Below are 10,092 nucleotides of genomic sequence, written 5' to 3'. Positions count from 1 at the left end.
TTAATTTTAATGAGTTTGGTGAGCTGATGGGGGAGTTATGGGGTTCCTTTCTGGAACGATAATATGTTATGGTTCAGTAACTTGAGGAAAGGATTAGAAGCCATGTTCTCCTGAGTTCCACTGCTTGATAAGCTCTGACACTAACTTCGTGTCGTGGGCAAATCACTTAGTGTGATTAAGGAGTGGCAGAACTGGTCCCTAAATAGCCCCCAAGGATGACTACGCATTTGAGCAGGGACTACTCACTGTACCAGTTGCAGAATCAGGCTCTTAATACCTCTCTATTAATTTCCCCATATGTAAAATGGGATCATCAGGATTCATTTATGTTTGTAAAACGTATTGAAAGTCAAATTCTGCTCTCAGCAACACCTGGGTAATTTGGTTAAATGATGTTGCTGAGAGGAGATTTTATGCCAATCACTGTGAAGTACCATTATTTAGTTTCTTAAAATTAACTTTTATCATCAGGACATTAGAAAACTCCCAATCAAATAAAAAAAATAACCCCAACACAGGTTTTGGGTGACCTATCCAATGCTGCTCTGCAGTGCAGTTATCTAATAAGTCTCCCTGAGCTATGCATAATCCTGATGAGATCATCTTTTCTGCTTGTGTACAGACCAAGACAAACAAAAAGAAAACCATATAAATGTCTGATATATTAGATGGAACACAGCAAAATACCACAGAGCAAAGTCAGGAGGGAAAGACCTTTTATCATCAAGCTCCTAATGGGCTATTGCAGCCAATGAAAAGTAAACAGAATAATTCTAAGTGATAAAAGGGAGTTGACTGTGCCCAAATAAATCTTTTTGTCAGGCTTACTATGTAAATAATGACATGGCTTATCAGATTTTTAATTCAAGTAAGTCTCCAGTTCTAACTGTAGCCACACAAAAATAAACATATGTACCGTACCTTGAGAAAAATCTGACTGCAGGTTCCACTAATTGATTGAGAATATCTGAAAGAAAGTATGTTTCTCTCTTCTGTATGGAAGGAACTTCTTGTTCAAAGTGGTTTGAATCCTGAATCTGGCCTTAGTATTTCAATGTTACCATGTTTTACATTCAATAAACAAAGCATTCAGGAGGACCTTTATATGCACAATGTTGTCCCTCATGCTTCTTCCTTGAAACACTATACTATTCCTAAACATACATTCTACTCTGGATAACTAAACTACTTTTAAAAACAAAGAAAAAAAGATGGCTATGATTTGCAGGAACAGTCATAAGCCGACTGTTCTGGGATCATCTTCAGGATTACCTCATTATTTATTCTTGGTGCAGTCCACAAATTAAACAAACAGTTTCTATATATAAAAGGGGATGGGCTTAGTTCACTTTATCAGGGGTCGCTTTCACAGAGACAGACGCTGAAAATGCACAGGCTCAAGTTACCCAGCACAGCAGATTGTGTGTTTGTGTGTACACTGTTGTGAATTATTTGGAAAAGTAAAACAAAGTAAAGGTTGGTAAATAAAAGGGAAGTCAAAGATCCTGCTGGATATGAGTCAGAACTCATGTGTCTGTGACAACTGTGCATCTACTACTGTAGCCTTCCAAACCCAAACCACTTGAATTATCTATCAGAGCAGTGGAAAACAGAAAAAGAGAAATTCCCACAACTTTAAAACTTCTGTTGAGCTTTGTGTGTCAGAATCTCAAATCCCTTTACAAACTTTAAACCTTACAAATATTTGTTTAAGGTAAAGTATTATTATTAGATACAGAAAGAAAACCCTGGCTCTCTGACTGGCCACCTTAAAGAAGAATTTCTAGACAACTGCACCTGAAACCAAGGATATACCCGGGATGCATCAATGATATTTTCATCCTTTGGACGGACGACTAAAACTACCTCACGGATTTCCACCACAACTTCAGCAACCACCGCCCATCCATTAAACTTTCTTTGGGGAATAGGCACTGACTTATTTTTCCTGGGGGATGCTACAACTCCCCTGCCCTAAGGCCCTGCCCCAACCCTGCCCTTTCCCCTGAAGCCCCACCCTTGCTCCACCTCTTCCCACCCACTCTGTCCCCTTCCTCAAGACCCTTCCCTGCTCCCCCCCCAGGCCTTCCACTCACCGCTCGCTGCTCTCCGCCCTCCCCGAGTGCCTCCCACCAGCTGCAAAACAGCTGACGGCCCCACCAAACAGGTGTGGCTGGGGGTGCTGAGCACCCCCTATTTTTTTCTGTGGGTGCTTGAGTCCCAGAGCACCCCTGGAGTGGTACCTGTGCTCTGACCCACACCAACATCAACTTCCTGAACACCACAATTAGCTTCAACAATGGAGCCCTACAGATCACCACACCTACTATCATAGATCCAATAACCACCTCAAACACACAAAGAAATCTGTTAGGTATAGTCAGGCACTCAGATACCACAGATTATGCTCCGAGGAGAAAGTCTGGGATATACACCTTAACATACTCAAAACAAGTACATTTCACCAGAGAAGTAGATCGCATCATGAAATGGGCCACCCAAATACCTCGATATAACCTGCTTCGATACAGAAATAAACCCTGCTCTGACTGCACACCCTTACTTGTCATCGGCCACCTCACACTGGAACCCATATGATACCATATGGGGTATCATCGAACAACTACAACCCACACTTTATGGGGACCCCATCCTGTAACAAACCTTCTGGATTTCAAACAATCCCCCCACCAATTTCTCCAAGCTCTTCATCAGAAGCAAGCACCTCACAGACCAGGACACATGAACTCAAAGCAGCACAAGACCCTGCCAGAACAACAGATGTAAACCTGCAGACATCTCTCCACTGCTACAATGATCAACATCACAGGCACCAACTTCCTTCTTCACCCAGAGGCGCTCAACCCCCATTCCGCCCCAAGCCCTATCCTCCACTCCACACCTTCTCTCAAGTCCCCACCCCCACCCTGCCTCTTCCTGTCCAGTTCTGACCCGTCCCCCAAGCATGCCCCATCCCTGCTCTTCCCCCTTTCCCCAGCACCTCCTGCAAGCTGTGGAACAGCTGATCACAGCAGGCGCTGGGGGGGAGGAGGAGGAGGAGGAGTTAATTGGCTGGGCTGCTGATGGGGCGGGGGGAGTTGGCTGCTGGTGGGTGCTAAGCACCCACTAAATTTTTTCCTTGGGTGCTCCAGCACAACATCCACCACAACACAGCTATCAAGAGCCATGAGTCCTACACTTGCCTATTACAACATGTGGTGTACCTCATTCAGTGCACTAAATACCCCAATAATCACTAGGTGAGTGAAACCAGATGATCACTACACTCTTAAATGAACTCACACAGGAAAATAATAAAAGACAAAAACATCACACTACCTGTGGGTGAACACTTTGGACAAAGTGATCACCTCTATATCTTGTCTCTCAGTCCCCATCTTCTTAGGGAACCTGCACAACACTTTCAAAAGATGAGCCTGGGAGCTAAAATTTACAATTTTGCTAGACACTAAAAGTCATGGTCTTAATTACAACAATCTGTAATCCACTAATCCCCCCCTTTTTGTCCTCTGACTACAGGGATGTTAATGGGACATTTCACTTTAGAATATGTGCCAACTACTTATGCTAAACTATCTGTTCCATCTTGTATTTAGCTATGACAGTGACTGCCGTTCCCAGATCTGAGGAAAAGCTCTGTGTAGCTCGAAAGCTTCTCTCTCACCCCAACAGAAATTGCTTCAATAAGAGATATTACCTCATCCACCTTGTCTGGCTGAAAACTGTTATGGCACGAGTTTCTACTATTTACCACTTCATATATAAAAATATTGAAGTCTGCAACAATATGAACCAGTCAAATCATACACAGAAATCCCTGACTCTGACTAGCCACATACATCCTGATTAGCTGCTGTTGAGTTCAGTAAAAAGAGAGAGTTACTCACCTTGTGCAGTAGTAACTAAAGGTTCTTTGAGATGTGTGTTCCTGTGGGTGCACCACTTTAGGTGTTCGTGTGCCCCTGCACTCATAATCGGAGATTTTTGGTAGCAGTGCCTGGTTGGGATTGCACATGCGCAGTCCCTGTTTCATACCACTTCAGGCAGTTAACTGGCGCTGTGCGACCAACCCCCTCTGTACCTTCTCTACCACAGAGTCTGAACAATAAACTCCAAAGTAGAGGGGAGGCGGGAGGGTAGTGGAGCACTCACAGGGACACACATCTCTAAGAACCCCAGTTACTGCACAAGGTAAGTAACCTTCTCTTCAAGTGCTGTCCCTGTGGGTGCTCCACTTTAGATAACTTCAGAGCAGTGCCCGCCAGTGGAAGGAAGGGATTTCAGAGTTCAAGTCATAAGAGAAGACAGTACAGTGAGTCCAAAAGAGGCATTGAACAGCTGCCTGTTGTTCTAAGGCATAGTGCTGCATAAAAGTATGGACTGGGGTTTTGGATAGAACGTTAGTAGGTAAATAGGTTGGTTAAGATGGAAGGCTGAGATGACTTTAGGTAAAAACTCGGGGTGCAGTCTCAGGGATACTTTATCTTTAAAGTAGTATATGGGGGCGGAGGGGAGTCTGCCATGACAGCACTCAACTCTCTGACACATCAACAGATGTAATGTCCACGAGAAATGCTACCTTCATGGAAAGATGTAGTAGTGAGCATGTGGCCATGGGTTCAAATGGGGAACCGGTGAGGGCCTGAAGGACTAGATTGAGGTCCCATGGTTTGGTAGAATCACGTAGGTTGGGGTAGATGTTAGTGAGGCCTTTGAGGAAATGTTTGGTGAGTGGGTGCGCAAAGACAGAAAGTTGATCTACTTTGTGGTGAAAAGCTGTGATAGCAGAGCAGTGTACTCTTGAGTTGATAGAGAGGCCTGACCTTTTAAGTTCTAAGAGGTAGTTCAATATTAAGGGTAAGGAGGCTGAAATGGATGCCAGCTGGTTTTGCTGGTACCAGGTTATCAAATCACCGCCATGTGTGTAAGTACATGCAGTGGGTCGTTGCTCTCTGACTCTTAAGTAATATGTTTTAACGTCTTCTCAGCAGGTCCCTTGAGCCATGGAGGAGTCACGCCCTGTGGTGGAGTCTGCGGATCCGGGTGCAGGATGCGAGCTGCGCCCTGTGACAATAGATGCGGCAGGAGCGGGAGGGTGTGTGGTGGATGCACCACAGTCCTGAGAAGGTAAGGTACCAGATTTGTCAGGACCTTGCAGGGGCTACTAGGATTACTGTGGCTCTGTCCTGTCTGATCTTATGGATCACTCGGGTCAGGAGGGGAATGGGAAGGAAAGCATAAAGGAGGGAGGCATTCCACTCTAGGAGAAAGGTGTTGCCTAGATTGTGTGTGCCGAGACCTGCTCTGGAGCAAAACTGGGGGCATTTGGTATTGCGTGGGTTTGCAAAGAGGTATGTACAGAAGCATGCTGTTGTCAAGCTCCCACTCGTGGTCCTGCGAAAAGTGTCTGCTTAAGGTATCTGCCATGATGTTCTGGCATCCAAATAGATACGTTGCTGTGAAGTGGATATTGTGTCTGATGCATCATTGCCAGAGTTTCATGACTTCCATGTATAGGGAGTGCGACTGTGCTCCCCCTTGTCTGTTTATATAAAACATATAAGCTATGTTGTCCGTAGGGATTTGAATGGCCTTGTGTTTGATGATTGGCAAGAAATGGGAGCAGGCATTGCAAATGGGTCACAGCTCTAACAGAGTTAGGTGAAGAAGGAATTCCAGAGGGATGCAGGTATGCCTCCCAGTCCAAGAGCTCATGGGCTGCATTGACCACCAGTGAACTGGGTGCAAGATAGGAGAATAGGAATTCTGTGCCCTTTGCTGGCACATAATACTTTTTGTTAGACCTCCTGCAGTAATCTGCCAAATAGTTGTGATGGGCTCCATTATTGCCTCATTCATAGGTAAAGCAATTTTGGAGGAAGAGGAGGTTTTCAAAAATGTCCACAAGTTTGTGCTGTGACACTTGAACCTCTTCCAGAGAGATGCCCAGAGAGCTAGCTAAATAGGTCCTGGAATTGCTTGAAATCATCCCCCATATTAGGGAGAGGACACATGACGGTATCATCTGGGGAGGCTGATGACTGAAAGATAGGTGTCGACTGTGCTGGGGTTGCATCAGTGCCAAGAATGGGAGAGTCAGGCGTAGATCTAAAAGATCTTTTTGCTGTAGAAACTGCTATGGTGTCTGCATGATCTGCACTGGATGCTGCATGAGCGTCGGTGCTGCAAGCAGCAGTGCATATGTCAGCACCATGGCCTGTACCGGAGTGGTCACTGAGTGTGCATTGGGCGTTGAAGAATGAAGCACCGTATGTTCTGATGCCAAGCCGCTGTGGATTGATTGCAGCTTTGACTGCATCAGTGCTGAGGCATGAAGTTTTGATTTCCCCTTAGAGCCTGTGTCTGAGCTGGCTCTTTTAGAGTCCTTAGCTTCTGCGGCACCGGCTGTGCTGAATGGTTCCGGCAGCTCAGATCCAGGCACCGGTGTGGTTGGTGTCAATGCTATTTGCCCATTAATGGAACGGCGCCTTTTAGTCAATTCCTGCACTGGGAGAGTAGTTACCCGCTTTTTGGATACTTTCTTAGTGGGCTGAACCAAAGCCAGCATGGTAGAGGAGGGACCTTTGTCAGAAGCCGTGGTTGGGGAGGCTTGTCCAGGCTGGATTCGGGGTTTGGGCTCAGACACCGGCTTGAGAGACTTCTCCCTGAGGAGGAGCTTTAGTTGTAAGTATCTAGCTTTTCTTGTCCAAGCAGTTAACTTGTGGCAATGAGGACACTTCTGCGTTATGTTTGTTTCACCTAGACAGTGCACACACTGATTGTGTCCATCTGAGACTGGTACAGAAAGCCTGCAAGTGAGGCAGCATTTAAAGCCCAGAGAACTGGGCATTCCCATTAGAGAAAGGCTTTTGCCCTCAGAGAGGATGACTATTATAAAGGGGCAGATGAAATAATAGCAATAAAGAAAGGGGTTTTTTTTGGAGGGGGGGGTTACAAGAAGGGGGTGATGGGGACAAGGTAATGAACTAAACTAAATAACCACAGTAAAAAGCCTAAAAGAACTAAGCAGTGAACGCTGCTAATGCTCTGACTAGAGGCCAAAGGTGGGTAGAGAAGGAACTAAGGGCGGGGTTGGTCGCACAGCGCCGGTTAACCGCCTGAAGTGGCGCAAGACAGGGATCACACGTGTGACCAAACTGAGCACTGCTATCAAAAATCTCCAATTATGAGCACAGGGGCGCACAAACACCTAAAATGGAGCACTCATAGAGACAGCACTCAAAGAAGAATTATACTCACCTTGAGACAAATAGCATATGCTTTTGTGATGTTATCTAATTAAAATATAACCATGCAAACCATTGTTGCTACCACTATTCTATAATTGCAACAAATCTTATACAAAATTAGAGGGGTAGCCGAGTCAGTCTGGATCTGTAAAAGCAGCAAAGAAGCCTGTGGCACCTTATAGACTAACAGATGTTTTGGAGCATGAGCTTTCGTGGGTGAATACATGCATCCGACGAAGTGGGTGTTCGAAAGCTCATGCTCCAAAAGGTCTGTTAGTCTATAAGGTGCCACAGGATTCTTTGCTGCTTATACAAAATGTAACACATGGCCAGAAAGGATAAAATGACCCAGATTCAACCTTTAGAGACATATTAGAAAAGTATATGAATGGTAATTAGGGCCACTCCATGCTAGATAGGCTAGAACTTGCAAACCTGAATTGTTAGAGAATTGGAGGTAGTACTAATTGTATGTGTGTACTTATATCTTGTAGAATGTTAGCCATGTAAACAGACAGTTTGTCTGTCACGATAGCTATTGATTCAGAGATCAAAAGGACATATTAACATTTAGATGGACTGTAAACATAGTAACATAACTGTATTCATCTCTCTTTGAAATGTATAGCAAATCATCTGCGAATGGTGGAAAAAACCAGCAATTGCCTTATGTTAATCTGTGTAGCTAATTACTGGCGATGCTCAGAATAGGTCTACTTCAAAATCCCCATGAGTGCCTATTGTTCACTAAAGCCACGTCTATACGATGCACCATTTCGGCGCGTTAAAATCGAAAGCTCGGGGTTCGATATATCGCGTCTAGACGAGAATATATCGAACCCAGAGCGCGCTTACATCGATTCCGGAACTCCACCAAAACAAACGGAGTTCCGGATTCGACATGGCGAGCCGCGCACATCGATTCGGCGCGGTGAAGAAGGGTGAGTAACTCGATTTTAGATATTCGATTTCAGCTACGCTATTCTTGTAGCTGAAATTGCGTATCTAAAATCGATTTTCACGCGTCGTGTAGATGGGGCCTAAAGGACTCCAAGCTGTCAAAGAAGGCCTGAAACTGTATAAAAAAAGGCTTCGATCTTTATTCTTTTTATCTCAGATCTGCTTGATGCTTCATGCAGGGGAATCTTAAAACCAAAACAGAGATCTCCAATCCTAATCTGGAATCACTCTGAATATGAACATTGGACTATAACCCATGGACTATTTTTGAAAGAACGCTTTGGAACTACAAAGATCACCATTGCTGCTATTAATCTGATCTCAAGAACGGTACTCATGTTTGTATATATACTGATCTTTTAACCAATACTCACTCTAATTTCTTTTTAAATAAATTTTAGGTTAGTTAGAATTGGCTGTAAATGTGTATTTGGGTAAGATCTGAAATATTTATTAACCTGGGAGGTAATGTGTCCAATCCTTTGGGATTGGTAGAACTTTTTTATATGATGAATAAGATTTTCAGTAATCCTCGTCATATTTGACTTGGGTGTCTGGGTGGAGGTCTAAGGCTGGGTTACTTTAAGGGAACTGTGTTGTTGGCTTCTGGGTAACCAGTGAGGTACTAGAGAAGCTGTTTTGTGCTGGCTTGGTAAATCTAAATATTGGAAAATCCACCAGCTTTGGGGATTGTCTGCCCCATTCTTTGCAGTTCACCCTAATTGAGTGACCTCAGTTGGCTCCCCTGGGACTCCGGTCACAGCTTTACACGGAGCTAAACTTGAAGACTACTTGAAAACTCCAACTAGTACAGAACATGGCTCCTTGCTTACTTAGAAGTGTTTGCCACATGGCACATAATATATGATTTCCAGTTTGATTCTAAAATTCATGCTGTTGATTTTGTTATATAAAACCCTATATGGCTTGGTCTTCTGTATGGGTTCCCCATTGGCTCAGAGGTCCTACTGGCCTCTGTAGGCATTTCCCCAAACCTATTCATACATTGTGCCAAAATGAGCTATCATGTAATAAATTGTTCATAATATGATCCTCTCTCTTCTATCTTGCATGCTTTGAAGAGCAATGAAATAGTTAATGATATTGACACTTAAAATATAAGAATCTGAGTTAGTACTAATTTCAATAAGTGAATGGAGTAGGTCAGACCTCTCATAGGTTTTGTTTCAAGTTCTGCAAATGCAAGCAGCTCTCACTGCATCACTTACACTCAAAAAACATGAACAAAGTGTATCTTAGCAACAAAAACAGCTAGAGACTCATTTAAAACATAAAAAGCAAACAGATTTTGGAGAACAAGGTGGCAGTATAACTAAAGTAATGCTAGTATGATGTACCACCACATACCAGCCTAGTCAGTGTGCTGAAATAATTTTTTATATAAATTTATAAAGGAATAATTCTTACTGCTGACTTTGAAAACTGGTTTTATGCTATCATATTGCTCCAGTGCATTACATGTGAAATAGATCCCCAGAATTTTGTTATACATAGAAGAATGCTTTGGAGGTTTGATTATTTCTAGAGCTCTGAATATTTTATACAGTTGTTTGTAATTCCGTTATATCTAAGGTCAGTCTGGTTTCACACTATTTTCAAAATGAAAAAAAAAAAAAATCAGAAGTACAGCTTGCAAGAACTGCCAACCTGCTGTTCTGTGTTCTCTCTATGTCAATTTTCCCACTGTGATTAGTCTCAGGACTATGAACTAAGTGAAAATGAAGCATAATATGTTTTTGATCCATGCCTCAAGATGTGAAATACTGGAGACGGCTCTATTGAGGCTAATCCTGTGAGGAGCTGTACCTCATCTGTGAGTGCTTTGTAGGAAGCAGTTTGC

Source organism: Chelonoidis abingdonii, chromosome 9 (genome assembly GCF_003597395.2).
Source record: "Chelonoidis abingdonii isolate Lonesome George chromosome 9, CheloAbing_2.0, whole genome shotgun sequence".
Classification (NCBI taxonomy): domain Eukaryota; kingdom Metazoa; phylum Chordata; order Testudines; family Testudinidae; genus Chelonoidis; species Chelonoidis abingdonii.
Note: the sequence above shows the minus strand (reverse complement) of the source record.